At 38.8% G+C, this 17,232-nt stretch overlaps 1 protein-coding gene and 1 pseudogene across 7 annotated transcripts in view; one reads left to right on the top strand and one right to left on the bottom strand.

Annotated features, from left to right (window-relative positions):
- The window catches only part of ZC3H12B (zinc finger CCCH-type containing 12B), a 442,284-nt gene that overhangs the window by 68,552 nt on the left and 356,500 nt on the right, over window positions 1–17,232 (bottom strand). The gene's annotated exons all lie outside the window — the stretch shown is intronic.
- On the top strand, window positions 235–919 carry LOC107128520 (peroxiredoxin-like 2C pseudogene; annotated as a pseudogene).

Here is a 17,232-nt window from a genome sequence, read left to right as displayed (position 1 = left end):
ATTATGATGCTAGCCAGTTATTTTGCACATTAGCTGATGCAATTTCTTCATAGTGTTTATGGCCTTTATAATTTGGTGTGTTTTTGCTGTGGCTGGTACCGATTTTTCCTTTCCATATTTAGCGCTTCCTTTAGGAGCTCTTGTAAGGCAGGAGTGGTCGTGACAAAATCTCTCAGCATTTGTTTGTCTGTAAAGGATTTTATTTCTCCTTTGCTTATGAAGCTAGTTTGGCTGGGTATGAAATTCTGAGTGGAAAATTATTTTCTTTAAGAATGTTGAAGTTCAGCGGTGGTGTTGCCCCTGTCCAGGCCCTGAGTGGCCCTGAGCATGGGCAGTCCCTGGTGGCTGCCATAGCCGAGCTACCAGTGCTGGACTTCCACGGGCAGTGGGTGCCATTTGGAGCTCTCCTCCGGGAGCGCCGCACCATGGTACTGTTTGTGCAGCATTTCCTGTTTTACATTTGCAAGGAATATGTAGAGGCTCTGTGAAAAATCCTGAAGAGTTTCTTACAAGAAGCAAATGTCATCCTTATAGTGATTGAACAGTCATCCTACCATCCTATTGAGCCTTTTTGCAAACTGCCTGGATATTCTCATGAAATCTATTTCATCCTGAGAGGGAAATTTATAAAAGATTGGGAATGAAAAGAGGTGAAGAAATGGCCTCATCAGGACAGAGCCCCCACGTAAACTCTCAGGAAGCCTTTGGAGCTTGTGGTGGGCAGTGACTGGCCCTCTCTTTGATTTTCAAGGAGATCCAGCTCAGCAAGGTGGAACTCTCATTTTAGGTTCAGGTAACAACATCCATTTTATACACCATGAAAGGAATACGTTGGATCACAAACCTATCAACTGTTTTACAGCTTGTAGGAGTTTAACATGTGAACTTTACAAACAGACTTTCAGTTATCCATGTGTGAGTTAACATGGTATCTGCAACTTTCGACTGGACCTCCTGGAATGTGACCTTCAATGCTGGGGTGTAATATCCCTGTGCAGTGTCTAACCTGCTGTCCCTTTCCAGCCTTTGAGGATTTAGGAAAGCATAAAGAGGCCTTGAACCAGTTGAACTGCATGCTGAGAAGCATCAGTTGTCAAAAATGTGACAATACTTTCATTTTATAGCTTTTAAAATTTTATGCAAAATAACAAATATGAATATACAAAATATAACTAAAAAATTATAAAATCATAAATATAATTTCAATCATTTTACATTATGGTATATTCAGTCAATGAAAGATTTTTTGGGGAATTAATACAAATTCTGATGAAGAATATATAAAGGGAAGGGAGAGCAACACAAGACCATTGTATTCAGTGAAGAAAGCAAAATATTAAATTCTGTCAACAATGTAACTGCATTTTTATATGTATATATTTGTATTTTTGTGTGCTTAGGAAAAAGACAGGAAACAAACACCAAAATGTTGCCAGTAGGTATCTCTGTGTTAAGATGATAGTGTTATTATTTTCTTTTCTGCATTTCCCAACTGTTCTATAATGAGCATGATTAATATTGTTGGGCCAGGAAAAGGTCTTTAAACATTATCTGACAATTTTATGCCTATAAAACCACCTTCTAAAGAACAAATTATATAGGCTGCAGTCCATATTTCTACCCTAATTGCTTTACTCACAGGAAGTGTGGCAATCCGAATATCTCACATATAGCCAGTGTCCACGGCACCTTCTCATTACACACTTGCTATCCATTTCACCAGGATTTTTGGGAATTGGGGGAGCTATGGAGAAAAAATTTGCTTTAGATATTTAAGATATGTATTTAAAACACAGTTAGTGTGCTTTTTGAAAGGGAACTGTAAGAATTTCATTTTATTTATTTATTTTTCAGACAGAGTCTTGCTCTGTCTCTCAGGCTGGAGTGCAATGGTACTATCTTAGCTCACTGCAACTTCTGCCTCCTGGGTTCAAGTGATTCTCCTGCCTCAGCCTCCCAAGTAGCTGGGATTACAGGCACCTGCCAATACACCTGGCAACTTTTTGTATTTTTAGTAGAGACAGGGTTTCACCATGTTGGCCAGGCTGGTCTTGAGCTCCTGACCTCAGCCTCCCAAAGTGCTAGAATTACAGGCATGTGCCACCACACCTGGACAAGAATTGTTCAAATTTTTAAAAACTTTGTGACTTAAATGTACCCTATGGTTTAGTTGTGCTTTCCTAGAGAACTGGTATTTCCCACCCGCAAATTGCTCTTATTTGGAAGATTTGTCAATTTTTTATTTTTCTAGAAACTTAATCTGTTTAGTTGGGAAGTGTCCCAGAATTCCTGATGAAAAAAGTACAGCAAAATCAGGATTTTGGTAATTATTAGCAAGTATAATATTGCTTTGAACTCAATGCTTTTATATGAAGCATATGAAGTTACAAAAAATTAATGTATTAAAATATTTGAATATATTTTCATGTTTGTATAATCATGTTTTTATTCAATAAAATGAAATTTCTCATTTAAATTTTTTTTAAAAAAAGAATGTTGAATATTGACCCCCACTCTCTTCTGGCTTGTAGGGTTTCTGCAGAGAGATCCACTGTTAGTCTGATGGGCTTCCCTTTGTAGGTAACCCAATCTTTGTCTCTGGCTGCCCTTAACATTTTTTTCTTCATTTCAACCTTGGTGAATCTGATGATCATGTGTCTTGGGGTTGCTCTTCTCGAGGATTATCCTTGTGCTGTTCTCTGTAGTTCCTGAATTTGAATGTTGGCTTGTCTTGCTAGGTTGGGGAAGTTCTCCTGAATAATATCCTGAAGAGTGTTTTCCAACTTGGTTCCATTCTCCCCATCACTTTCCATTACAACAATCAAATGTAGGTTTGGTCGTTTCACATAGCCCCATATTTCTTGGAGGCTTTTTCCATTCCTTTTCATTCTTTTTCTCTAATCTTATCTTCACGATTTATTTCATTAAGTTGGTCTTCAATCTCTGATATCCTTTCTTCCACTTTATCAATTTGGCTATTGATGCATGTGCATGCTTCATGAAATTCTTGTGCTGTGTTTTTCAGCTCCATCAAGTCATTTATTTTCTTCTCTAAACTAATTATTCTAGGTAGCAAAACCTCTAACCTTTTTTCAAGGTTCTTAGCTTCCTTGAATTGGGTTAGAACAGGCTTTTTTAGCTCAGAGGAGTTTGTTATTACCCATCTTCTCAAGCCTAATTCTGTCAATTCATCAAACTCATTCTCCATAGTTTTGTTTCCTTGCTGGTGAGGAGTTGTGATCCTTTGGGGGAGAAGAGGCATTCAGCTTTTTGGAATTTTCAGACTTTTTGGGCTGGTTTCTCCTCATTTTTGTGGATTTATCTACCTTTGGTCTTTGATGTTGGGACCTTCGTATGCTGTTTCTGTGTGGACGTCCTTTTTGTTGATGTTGATGCTATTACTTTCTGTTTGTTAGTTTTCCTCTAAAAGTCAGGCCCCTCTGCTGCAGGTCTGCTGGAGTTTGCTGGAGGTCCACTCCAGATCCTGTTTGCTGGGTATCACCAGCGGATGTTGCGGAACAGCAAAGATTGCTGCTTGTTTATTCCTTTGGAAGCTTTGTACTAGGGGGCACCTGCCAGATGCCAGCCAGTGCTCTCCTGTATGAGATGTCTGTCGGTCCCTGCTGGGAGGCGTCTCCCCATCAGGAGGCACAGGGGTCACGGACCCACTTGAGGAGACAGCCTGTCCCTTAGCAGAACTGGAGCGCTGTGATGGGAGATCTAGTGCTCTCTCTTCAAAGTCAACAGGTAGGAACGTTTAAGTTTGTTGAAGCTGTGCCCACAACTGCCCCTTCCTCTAGGTGCTCTGTTCCAGGGAGATGGGAGTTTTATCTATAAGCCCCTGACTGGGGCTGCTGCCTTTCTTCCTGAGATGCCCTGCCCAGAGAGGAGGAATGTAGAGAAGAAGTCTGGCTACAGCGGCTTTGCCAAGCTGTGGTGGGCTCTTCCCAGTTTGAACTTCCTGGTGACTTTGTTTACACTGTGAGGGGAAAACCGCCTACTCAAGCCTCAGTAATGGTGGACACCCCTCCCACACCAAGCTTGAGTGTCCTAGGTCAACTTCAGACTGCTGTGCTCGCAGCGAGAATTTCATGCCAGTGGATCTTAGCTTGCCAAGCTCTGTGGTGATGGGATCCGCTGAGCTAGACCACTTGACTCCCTGGCTTCAGCCTCCTTTCCATGGGAGTGAACAGTTCTGTCTCACTGGCATTCCAGGCACCACTGGGGTATGAAGAAAAACTAGCAGTTTTAATTATATTCACATCTTTTCCTTTGCATTCAGAACTTGGCTGACTGTTTGGTGCAAGAACCTTGCTATCTTGGTTGTCAACATGCCTTCTTCACTAAGTTTAATGATTTCTAGTGTTTTAAGGTGAGAGACATGAGACTCTTCCTTTCACTTGAACACTAATTGTAGGATTATTAATTGACTTAATTTCAATATCGTTTTGTCTCAGAGAATAGGGATGCCCCAAAAGAGGGGGAGATATGAGGGAACAGTTGGTTAGTGGAGAAGGTGATCTTTGTTTTTGTTTTTGTTGTGTGTTTCAGAACACACATTTATTAAGTACCCTGTTGTACTTAATAATAAAATACATTTAATAATAATACATTTAATAATATTTTAATAATAAAATACACTTAATAATAAAAATACATTTATTAAGTACCCTGTTGTATATGGGTGCAGTCCATGGCATCCCCAAACAATAGCAATGGTAATATCAAAGATCACTTATCACCCACACACAGTGGCTCATGCCTGTAATCTGAGCACTAAGAAGGAGGCCAAGGGGGCAGATAGCTTGATCTCAAGAGTTTGAGGCCAGCCTGGGCAACATGGCGAAATATCATACACACACACACACACACACACATTAGCCGGGCGTGGTGGCGCACACCTTGTAGTCCCACAACTTGGCAGGCTGAGTTGGGAGGATCACTTGAGCCTAGGAGGTCAAGGCTGCAGTGAGCCATGATCGTGTCACTGCATTCCAGCCTGTGTGACAGAGTGAGACCCTATCCCAGAAAACAAAAACAAAAACAAAGATCTCTTATCGCAGATCACCATAACAGATATAATGATAATGAAAATGTTTCAAATACTGTGAGAATAACTAAAATGTGACACAGAGATATGAAGTGAGCATACATTGTTGGAAAAATGATGCCAATAGACTTGCTCTACACAGGATTGTTACAAACCTCCAATTTGTAAAAAAAAGGCAGCATCTGGGAAACATAATGAAGTAAAGCACAGTAAAAACATATGTATGTATAAAGCTTAGTGAGTTTTAGTATATAGAGAATTGTACAACTATTATCACTATTTAATTCCAAAAAGATTTTATCACCCCCAAAAAGAAACCTATACCCGTGGGCTATCACTTCCCCTATTTTCTTTTTCTTTCTTTCTTTTTTTTTTAAAATTATACTTTAAGTTCCGGGATACATTTGCAGAATGTGCAGTTTTGTTACATAGGTATACACATGCCATGGTGGTTTGCTGCACCCATCAACACATCACTTACATTAGGTATTTCTCCTAATGTTATCCCTCCCCTAGCCTCCCACCCCCAGGACAGACCCTGGTGTGTGATGTTCCCCTATGTCCATGTGTTCTCATTTTTCAGCTCCCACTTATGAGTGAGAACATGCGGTGTTTGGTTTTCTGATCTTGCGATAGTTTGCTGAGAATGATGGTTTCCAGCTGCATCCATGTCCCTGCAAAAACATGAACTCATCATTTTTTTTATGGCTGCATAGTATTCCATGGCATATATGTGCCACATTTTCTTTATCCAGTCTATTATTGATGGACATTTGGGTTGGTTCCAAGTCTTTGCTATTGTGAATAGCGCTGCAATAAACATACTCGTGCATGGGTCTTTATAGTAGAATAATTTATAATCATTTGGGTATACACCCAGTAATGAGATTACTGGGTCAAATTGTATTTCTGGTTCTAGATTCTTGAGGAAGAAGCACACTGTCTTCTACAATGGTTGATCTAATTTAAATTCCCACCAACAGTATAAAAGTGTTCTTGTTTCTCCACATCGTCTCCAGCATCTGTTCTTTCCCGACTTTTTAATGATCGCCATTCCAACTAGCGTCAGATGGTATCTCATTGTGGTTTTGATTTGCATTTCTCTGATGACCAGTGATGATGAGCATTTTTTCATATGTCTGTTGGCTGCATAAATGTCTTCTTTTGAGAAGTATCTGTTTACATCCTTCACCCACTTTTTGATGAGGTTGTTTGTTTTGTCTTGTAAATTTAAGTTCTTTATAGATTCTGGATATTAACCCTTTGTCAGATGGATAGATTGCACATTTTTTCTCCCATTCTGTAGGTTGCCTGTTCACTCTGATGATAGTTTCTTTTGCTGTGCAGAAGCTCTTTAGTTTAATTAGTTCCCATTTGTAAATTTTGGCATTCGTTGCCATTGCTTTTGGTGTTTTAGACATGAAGTCTCTGCCCATGCCTGTGTCCTGAATGGTATTGCCTAGGTTTTCTTCTAGGATTTTTACAGTTCTAGGTCTTTTAAGTCTTTGTTCCATCTTCAGTTGGTCTTTGTATAAGGTGTAAGGAAGGGGTCCGGTTTCAGTTTTCTGCATATGGTAGCCAGTTTTCCCAGCACCATTTATTAAATAGGGAATCCTTTCCCCATTGCTTGTTCTTGTCAGGTTTGTCAAAGATCAGATTGTTGTAGATGTGCAGTGCTATTTCTGAGGCCTCTGTTCTGTTCCATTGGTCTATATATCTCTTTTGGTACCAGTACCATGCTGTTTGGTTACAGTAGCTTTGTAGTAGAGTTTGAAGTCTGGTAGCATGATGCCTCCAGCTTTTTTCTTCTTGCCCAGGATTGTCTTATTTATGCGGGCTCTTTTTTGGTTCCATATAAAGTTTAAAGTAGTTTTTATTTTATTTTATTTTATTTTATTTTATTTTATTTTTTTCCCAATTCTGTGAAGAAAGTCAGTGGTAGCTTGATGGGGATAGCATTGAATCTATAAATTACTTTGGGCAGTATGGTCATTTTCACAATATTGATTCTTTCCATCCATGAGCATGGAATATTCTTCCATTTGTTTGTGTTCCCTCTTATTTCCTTGAGCAGTGGTTTATAGTTCTCCTTTAAGAGGTCTTTCACATCCCTTGTAAGTTGTATTCCTGCATATTTTATATTCTTAGTAGCAATTGTGAATGAGAGTTCACTCATGATTTGGCTCTCTGTCTGTTATTGGTGTATAAGAATGCTTGTAATTTTTGCATATTGATTTTGTATCCTGAGACTTTGCTGAAGTTGCTTATTAGCTTAAGGAGATTTGGGGCTGAGACGATGGGGTTTTCTCAATATAAAATTATGTCATCTGCAAACAGAGATAATTTGACTTCCTTTTTTCCTATTTCAATACCATTTGTTTGTTTCTCTTGCCTGATTGCCCTGGCAAGACCTGCCAATGCTATGTTGAATAGGAGCTGTGAGAGAGGGTATCCTTGTCTTTTGCCGATTTTCAGAGAGAATGCTTCCAGTTTTTGCCCATTCAGCATGATGGCTGTGGGTTTGTCATAAATAGTTCTTATTATTTTGAGATACATTCCATTAATACCCACTTTATTGAGAACTTTTACCATGAGGGGGTGTTGAATTTTGTCAAAGGCCTTTTCTGCATCTATTGAGATAATCATGAGGTTTTTGTGATTGCTTCTGTTTATATGATGGGTTATGTTTATTGATTTGCATATATTGAACCAGCCTTGCATCCCAGGTAAGAAGCTAACTTGAGAGTGTCAAATAAGCTTTGTGATTTGCTGCTGGATTCGGTTTGCCAGTATTGTATTGAGGATTTTCACCTTGATGTTCATCAAGGATATTGGCCTGACATTTTCTTTTTTTGTTGTGTCTCTGCCAGGTTTTGGTATCAGGATGATGCTGGCTTCATAAAATGAGTTAGGGAGGATTCCCTCTTTTCCTATTGTTTGGAATAATTTCAGAAGGAATGGTACCAGCTTCTCTTTGTCACTCTGGTATAATTTGGTTGTGAATCCATTTGTTCTTGGACTTTTTCTTGGTTGGTAGGCTATGAATTCATGCCTCAATTTCAGAACTTGTTATTGGTTTATTCAGGAATTCAACTTCTTCTTGGTTTAGACTTGGGAGGGTGTGTGTCCAGGAATTTATCCATTTCTTCTAGATTTTCTAGTTTCTTTGCATAGAGGTGTTTATAGTATTCTCTCACGGTAGTTTGTATTTCTATGGGATCAGTGGTGATATACCCTATATTTTTTTTATTTGGTCTATTTGATTCTTCTCCCTTTTCTTTTTTATTAGTCTGGCTATCTATTTTGTTGATCTTTACAAAAAAAAAAAAAACAGCTCCTGGATTCATTGATTTTTTTAAGGGTTTTTTGTGTCTCTATCTCCTTCAGTTCTGCTCTGGTCTTAGTTATTTCTTGTCTTCTACCAGATTTTGAATTTGTTTGCTGTTTCTTCTTTAGTTCTTTTAATTTTGATGTTAGCGTGTCAATTTTACATCTTCTCTGCTTTCTCTGGTGGGCATTTGGTGCTATAAATTTCCCTCCACACAGTGGTTTAAATGTGTCCTAGAGATTCTGGTACATTGTGTCTTCGTTCTCATTGGTTTCAAAGAACATCTTTATGTCTGCCTTCATTTTGTTACGTACCCAGGAGTCATTTAGGAGCAGGTTGTTCAGTTTCCATGCAGTTGTGCGGTTTTGAGTGAGTTTCTTGATCCTGAGTTCTAGTTTGTTTGCACTGCGGTCTGACAGACTGTTTGTTATGATTTCCATTCTTTTGCATTTGCTGAGGAGCTTTTTACTTCCAATTATGTGGTCAATTTTAGAATAAGTGTGATGTGGTACTCCGAATATTGTGTATTCTGTTGATTTGGGGTGGAGAGTTCTGCAGATGTTTATTAGGTCTGCTTTGTCCAGAGCTGAGTTCAAGTCTTGAATATCCTTGTCAATTTTCTGTCTCGTTGATCTGTCTAATATTGACAGTGGGGTGTTAAAGTCTCCCACTATTATGGTGTGGTAGTCTAAGTCTCTTTGTAGGTCTCTAAGAACTAGCTTCATGAATCTGGTTGCTTCTGTATTGGGTGCATATATATTTAGGGTAGTTAGCTTTTCTTGCTGCATTGATCCCTTTACCATTATATAATGCTCTTCTTTTTCTCTTTTGATCTTTGTTTGTTTAAAGTCTGTTTTATCAGAGATTAGGATCCCAACTCCTGCTTTTTTGCTTGGTAAATATTCCTCCATCCCTTTATTTTGAGCCTATGTGTGTCTTTGCATGCCAATGTGTCTCCTGAATACGGCACACTGATGCGTCTTGACTCTTTATCCCATTTGGCAGTCTGTGTCTTATAATTGGGGCATTTATCCCATTTACATTTAAGGTTAATATTGTTCTGTGTGAATTTGATCCTGTAATTATGATGCTAGCTGGTTGTTTTGTCCTTTAGTTGATGCAGTTTCTTCATAGTGTCAATGTTTTTCACAATTTGGTATGTTTCTGGAGTGGCTGGTACTGGCTGTTCCTTTCCATGTTTAGTGTCACCTTTAGGATATTGTGTAAGGCAGGCCTGGTGGTGACAAAATCTCTCAGCATTTGCTTGTCTGTAAAAGATTTTATTTCTCCTTAAATTATGAAGCGTAGTTTGGTTGGATGTAAAATTCTGGGTTGAAAATTATTTTCTTTGAGAACGTTGAATATTGGCCCCCACTCTCTTCTGGCTTCTAGGGTTTCTGCAGAGAGATCTGCTGTTAGACTGATGGACTCCCCTTTGTGGATAACCCAACCTTTCTCTGGCTGTGCTTAACATTTTTTCCTTCATTTTAACCTTGGCGAATCTGACAATCATGTGTTTTGGGGTTGCTCTTTTCGAGGAGTATCTTTGTGCTGTTCTCTGTATTTCCTGAATTTGAATGTTGGCCTCCCTTGCTAGGTTGGGGAAGTTCTCTTGGATAATATCCTGAAGAGTGTTTTCCAACTGGTTCCATTCTTCTCATCACTTTCAGGTACACCAATCAAATGTAGATTTGGTCTTTTCACATAGTCCCATATTTCTAGGAGGCTTTATTCATTTCTTTTTATTTTTTTTCTAATCTTGTCTTCTTTCTTTATTTCATTAAGTTGATCTTCAATCACTGATATAATTTCTTCCACTTGCTCATCAAGTCATTTATTTTGTTCTCTACACCACTTATTCTACTTAGCAATTTGTCTAACCTTTTTTCTAGTTTCCTGGCTTCCTTTCATTGGGTTAGAACAGGCTTCTTTAGCTCAGAAGAGTTTGTTATTATCCACTTTCTGAAGCCTAATTCTGTCAATTCATCGAACTCATTCTCCGTCCAGTTTTGTTCCCTTGCTGGTGAGGAGCTGTGATCCTTTAGAGGAAAAGAGGTGTTTTGGTTTTTGGAATTTCAGCCTTTTTGCACTGGTTTCTCCCCATCTTTGTGGTTTTATCTACCTTTGGTCTCTGATGTTGGTGACCTTTGAATGGGGTCTCTCAGTGGATGTGCTCTTTCTTTCTGTTTGTTAGTTTTCCTTTTAAAAGTCAGGCCCCTCTGCAGCAGGTCTGCTGGAATTTCCTTGATGTCCACTCCAGACCCTGTTTGCCTGGGTATCACTAGCAGAGGCTACAGAACAGCAAAGGTTGCTGCCTGAACTTTCCTCTGGAAGCTTCGGCCCAGAGGGGCACTTGACAGATGCCAGCCAGAGCTCTCCTGTATGATGTGTCTATCAGCCCCTAGTGGGAGGTGTCTCCTAGTCAGAATACACAGGTGTCAGGGACCCACTTGAGGAGGCAGTCTGACCCTTAGCAGAGCTCAAACATCGTCCTGGGAGGTCCGCTGCTCTCTTCAGAGCCATTAGGCTGGGACATTTAGGTCTGCTGAAGCTATACCCACAGCCGCCCCCATTCCCCAGGTGCTCTGTCCCAGGGAGATGGGGTTTTTATCTATAAGTCCCTGACTGGAGGTATTCCCTTTTTTTCAGAGATGCTCTGGCCAGAGAAGGAAAATCTGGCAGTCTGGCCACAGTAGCCTTCCTGAGCTGCAGGAGGCTCTAGCCAGTTCAAACTTCCCAGTGGCTTTGCTTACACTGTGAGCGTAAAACTGCCTACTCAAGCAGTCCTCAAATGAAGGACTCCCCTCCCCACACCAAGCTCAAGCGTCCCAGGTCAATCTCAGACTGCTGCTGTGCTGGCAGAGAGAATTCCAAGCCAGTGGATCTTAGTTTGCTGGGCTCCATGGCAGTGGGACCTGCTGAGCCAGACCACTTGGCTCCCTGGTTTCAGTACCCCTTTTCAGGGCAGCGAATGGTTGTGTCTCACCGGTGTTCCAGGCACCACTAGGGTATGGAAAAAAAGAACTTCTGCAGCTAGTTCGGTGTCTGCCCATATGGCCGCCCAGTTTTGTTTTTGAAACCCATGGCCCTGGTGGAGTAGGCACCAGAGGGAATCTCCTGGTTTGCAGGTTGTGAAAACCATGGGATAAGCGCAATATCTGTACTAGAGTTCCTTAGGCTCAGTCCCTCATGGCTTCCCTTGGGTAAGGGAGAAAATTCCCCAGCCCCTTGTGCTTTCTGGGTGAGGTGACCCCCACACTGCTTCAGCTCGCCCTCTGTGGGCTGCACCCACCATCCAACCAGTCCCAATGACATGAATCAGGTACCTTAGTTGGAAATGCAGAAATCATCCGCCTTCTGCGTCTATCTTGCTGGGAGCTGCAGACCAGAGCTGTTCCTATTCAGCCATCTTGCTAGCCTCCTATCACTTTCCTTATTATCCCTTATTATCTTCAATCATTCTTTATATATTTCATATATGAGTCCTTTATTAGGAATGTAATTTGTAAATATTTTCCCCCACTGTGTGGTTTGTCTTTTCATTCGCTTGGCAGTATTTTAGGAAGATGAGCAGTTCTCAGTTTTGATGAAGTCCAACTTATCAATTTTTTCTTTCATGTGTTGTTCAAATTTTCCTCTTTCAAATAGGGATAGTGATTGTTTAGGTCTTTTTGGAAAATTCCCCAATCCAAACTTTAAACTCCTGTACCAATTTGCACTAATTTTTTTTTTTTTTTTTTTTTTGAGGCAGAGTCTCGCTCTGTCGCCCAGGCTGGAGTGCAATGGCACGATCTCAGCTCACTGCAACTTCCACCTCCCAGGTTCAAGCAGTTCTCCTGTCTCAGCCTCCCAGGTGGCTTGGATTACAGGTGCCCACCACGATGCCTGGTTAATTTTATGTATTTTTAGTAGGGATGGGCTTTTGCCATATTGGCCCAACTGGTCTCAAACTCCTGACCTCAGGTGACCACCCACCTCTACTTCCCAAAGTGCTGGGATTACAGGCGTGAGCTACTGTGCCCAGCCCAATTTGCATCAATTTGAAGGTAGGCTCTAGCTAGTTCCATAGATCGTTTGATCCATGGTGTTGCAATTAATGTATGCATAGGGATTAGCATGAATTGGGTTCCAATTTTTGGTTAAGAGCTATTAATTTGCCCCAAGTCTTAATAACTGGATTATTTCCAAAACCATATAACAGTCACCCAAATTACTGGGCAAAATAATTTATGAAGGGACAAGCAACCTAGAGATAGTAGTATGGAACCAGGTAACTCCCAATGGTCTGCAATAATTTATAAATAATCTTGAACCTAATTTATTAAGAAGGAACACAGGCTAGAAAAGAACAGAGTAATCACCTAAATTTACAGAAAGTGCCACTGGATTTAATTTTCACTGACAAAACCTATCAGAAAAGAGCAATAACAATCTTAAATTCAAACCATCTTCAAATGACTATAGCTCCAACTAATAAAATGTCAAGTATGAAATCAGTATATATTTTAGCTGCCTGGGAATTACTTACAAAGCCTTGTTCAACCACATAGGATCTGGGCTTTTGTTTTGAAACTAACCAGCACACAGAACCATAAATAGCAGATATGAGTGGTTAAGAAGACAATATTTGAGGAAGAGACTTATTATTTTAAAAAATGAAAACACTTAAAGCCAAAATGGTTTATAAAATAAAAAAAGACTTGCCTTATATTTAAATCTAGAAGTAATTGTGATTAAAAAATACTTTTAAGATACTTAAACAACTTTTTATTGACTAGCTTTCTACTTTAGGATAATATAGAGACATAGTTGAGAAAGTCTAAACTTTATTAGTTATTTCATCTGTAATAAATATTCCTACATTTTTTAGTAAGAAATAACTTATTAACACTCAAAGATACATACTTTATGGCATATTTACCACAAATTCTTCCCAAAAGTCTTTTATGCTTGTAAATATCAAGAAGGAAATACCAGCACATGAATTCTGCTTCAATTCCTATGCTCACCAAAGAAAACAGTTACTATTTTAGACTAATATTGATGACACACAGTATATTTGCTGTGGTACATAGTGCTTATTTCCACATATTCTTTGTTGTAGTGATAAGCAGCAAGTAAAACCAAGAATAATATTAAGAGAGCTATAAATAGAGTAACCGTTTCCATTAGATTAGGATTTAACAACAGACATTACTGACAAAAGGTTAAAAGGCTGGCTCGAATTATTATGAAAGGAAGTTCTTTTGAAAGAAAAGAAACACTGTATAATGCAAATATTCCAAAATCTGAAAGATTCTGAAGTCTCAAACACTTCTGGTCTGAAGCATTTTGGATAAGGGATATTCAACCTTTACTAAAATCAAGGAGGGGAAATGGAGACAAAACTTCACAAACTTAAGCTTGGGATTTCAAATTAAATACTAAGTGTTTCAGATTAAATAGCCTCCAACTCCATTGGATACCATTGGAAGCAAAAAGGAAACTAGATCCAGGAAGGTCAGAAAAACATGGAATTGTTTTTAACCACAGAATGCCACATAGAAAAACAACATAGAGAAAGTTTGGGCAAATTTTGGTAAATGTTATTTGGGTAGAAACTTATTTTTGGGTAACAAATATGGTTTTTATTAATAATTTCTGGGGAAGATGTGTAGAAAGAAAATGTGTGCATTGGGTCACTTTAAAAATTCTGTTTAACTTAGAAAGGGTGTATTTCTAAAGACAATTTAACTAAAGAAGAACAGAACGCATGCAAAAAAAAAAATAACAGGAACTTGATAAAAATTCAAGAATACTCTTTGGTAAAAACCATATAACCAAAATTATGAAGTTTTAATAATCTGAAGTGGTACATCTAAGATTAGTACATTTACTGCTATTTTAATATTCCATGCCCAGAATAGACCAATTTAATAGAAACAAACCTTTTGCCAACCAGTAATGGCAGAAAAACTTCACATGTTTTTTAAAAACATTAATTTTGTGAAAGTAGATGAAGTAGCACTCAGTAGTAAGCAATGACTTTTGCCAAAGTTATCATATTGCATTCTCCATTGGCAGTCCACTGTCTACCATCTCTATTAATGTAGGTTAACCTAAACTGAGTGTTTCTGTGGCTTAATGTTGTCAGAGGTTGATCACTGCATAATTCTATTTAAATGAGGCATTATGCATTTTTTTATGTAGCAGTACAAAATCCCCTGTAATTATTCAGTTACCAAAAATATACATATTTACATATGTATGTTACATGACACTGAGGTTTGGGTTATGAAAGATCCTGTCGCCCAGGTAGTGAGCATAGTATGCAATAAGTAGTGTGTCAGCCCCCACCACTCTGCCACTCTTCCTTCTCTAGTAGTCCTCAGTGTCTATTGTTCCCATCTTTATGTCTATGTGTACCTAATGTTTAGCTTCCACTTATACATGAGAACACGTGGTATTTGATTTTCTGTTTCTGTGTTAATTTGCTTAGTATAATGGCCTCTAGTTTTCTTGTTGCTGTAAAGGGCATGGTATTCCTTTTATGGCTGCATAATAGTCCACAATAGTGATAAAAGTATCACATTTTCTTTATGTAATCCACTACTGATGGGCACTGAGGTTGATTCTATGTCTTTGTTATTGTAAATAGAGCTCTGATGAACATACAGACACATGTGTCTTTTTGGTAGAATGATTTATTTTCCTTTGGTCATATACCAAGTAATAGGATTTCTGACTCAAATGGTAGTTCTGTTTTGAGTTCTTTTAGAAATCTCCAAACTGCTTTCCACAGTGGCTGAACTAATTTACATACACAACAACAGTGTATAAGTATTCCCTTTTCTAGCCATTCTGACTGGTGTGAGATGGTATGTCATGTTTTTGATTTGCATTTCCCTGATGATTAGGGATGTGAAGGCTTTTACCATATATATACATATTTTTTTTTGCCTCTTGTAAGGCTTTATTCTTTCCAATTGTATTTCAGGTTCAGGGGATACATGTGTGGGTTTGTTACATGGGTAAATTGTGTGTCATAGTGGTTTGGTGCACAGATTATTTCATCACCCAGGTAATATGCATAGTATCCAATAGGCAGTTTTTTGATCCTCACCCTCTTCCTGTGCTCCAACTTCAAGAAGGTACTGGTGTCTTTTGCTCTCTTCTTTGTGTTCATGTGTACTCAATATTCAGCTTCCACTTATAAGTGAGAACATGCCATATTTGGTTTTCTGTTTCTGTATTAATTCACTGAGGATTATGGCCTCCAGCTGCATCCACATTGCTAAAAAGGACATAATTTCATTCTTTACACTGGGTGTATAGAATTTCATTCCATAGTGTACATGTACCATATTTTCTTTATCCAGTCACAATTGATGGGCATTTAGATGGATTCCATGTCTTCGCTGTTGTGAATAGTGCCACAATGAACATATGTGTGTATGTGTCTTTATGTCAGAGTGATGTATATTCCTTTGGGTGTATACATAGTAATGAGATTGCTGGGTCGAATAGTAGCTCTGTTTTAAGTCCTTTGAGAAATCTCCAAACTGCTTTCTGCAATGCCTGAACTAATTTATATTTCACCAGCAGAACATAAGCATACCCTTTTCTCCACAATCTTCCTGCATTTGTTACTTTTTGCCATTTTCATAATAGCTATTTGAACAGGGGTGAGATGGTATCTCATTATAGTTTTGATTTACATTTCTCTGGTGATGAGTGATGTTGAGTATTTATTCATATACTTGTTGGCCTCATATATATCTTATTTTGAGAAGTGTCTGTTCATGTCCTTTACTCACTTTTTAATGTGGTTACTTGCTTTTTTTGTCTGTTGTTTAAATACCGTATAGATTCTAGACATTAGTCCTTTATTTTATTTATTTATTTACTTTTTTTGGGACAGAGTCTTGCTCTATTGCCCAGGCTAGAGTGCAGTGGCATGATCTCAGGTCACCACAAACCCTACCTCCCGGGTTCAAGCGATTCTCCTGCCTCAGCCTCCCAAGTAACTGGGACTACAGGCTTGCGCCACCATGCCCGGCTAATTTTTGTATTTTTAGTAGAGACAGGGTTTCACTACATTGGCCAGGCTGGTCTCCAATTCCTGACCTCGTGATCCACTGGCCTCAGCCTCCCAAAGTGCTGGAATTACAGGCATGAGCCACCGCGCCCAGACTAGTCCTTTATTGAATACACATTTTGCAAAAATTTTCTGCCATTCTGTAGGTTGTCTGTTTACTCTGTTGATAGTTTATTTTGCTGTCTAAAAGGACTTTAGTTTAATTAGGACCCACCTGTCAATTTTTGGTTTTGTTACAGTTGCTTTTGAGGACTTGGTCATAAATTTTTTGTACAGAATGTAAAAAATGATAATTTGGGGTTTTCTTCTAGGATTTTTATAATTTGAGGTCTACATTTAAATATTTGAATCATCTTGAGTTGCTTTTTGTATATAGTGAAAGATAGGGGTGCAGTTTTATTTTTCTGCATACTGCTAGCCAGGTATTTCAGCACAATTTATTGAAAAGGATTCCTTCCCCCATTGCTTGCTTTTATTGAGTTTGTCAAAGATTAGATGGTTGTAGGAATGTGGTTTTATTGCTGGTTTATGTATTCTGTTCCATTATTCTATGTGTATATGTATATATTTTTACTAGTGCCATTCTGTTTTGGTTACTGTAGCCTTATAGTAAAGTTTGAAGTCAGGTAACAAGGTGCCTCTGGGTTTGTTCTTTTTGCTTAGCATTGCTTTGGCCATTTGGGTGCTTCTTTGGTTTCATATGAATTTTAAAACATTTTTTTGAATAGGAGTGGTGAGAGAGGGCATCCCTGTCTTGTGCCAGTTTTCAAAGGGAAT

This window comes from Macaca fascicularis, chromosome X, assembly GCF_037993035.2.
Source record: "Macaca fascicularis isolate 582-1 chromosome X, T2T-MFA8v1.1".
Classification (NCBI taxonomy): domain Eukaryota; kingdom Metazoa; phylum Chordata; class Mammalia; order Primates; family Cercopithecidae; genus Macaca; species Macaca fascicularis.
The sequence above is the reverse complement of the archived record's forward strand: the minus strand, read 5'-3'. Positions and strand labels throughout refer to the sequence as shown.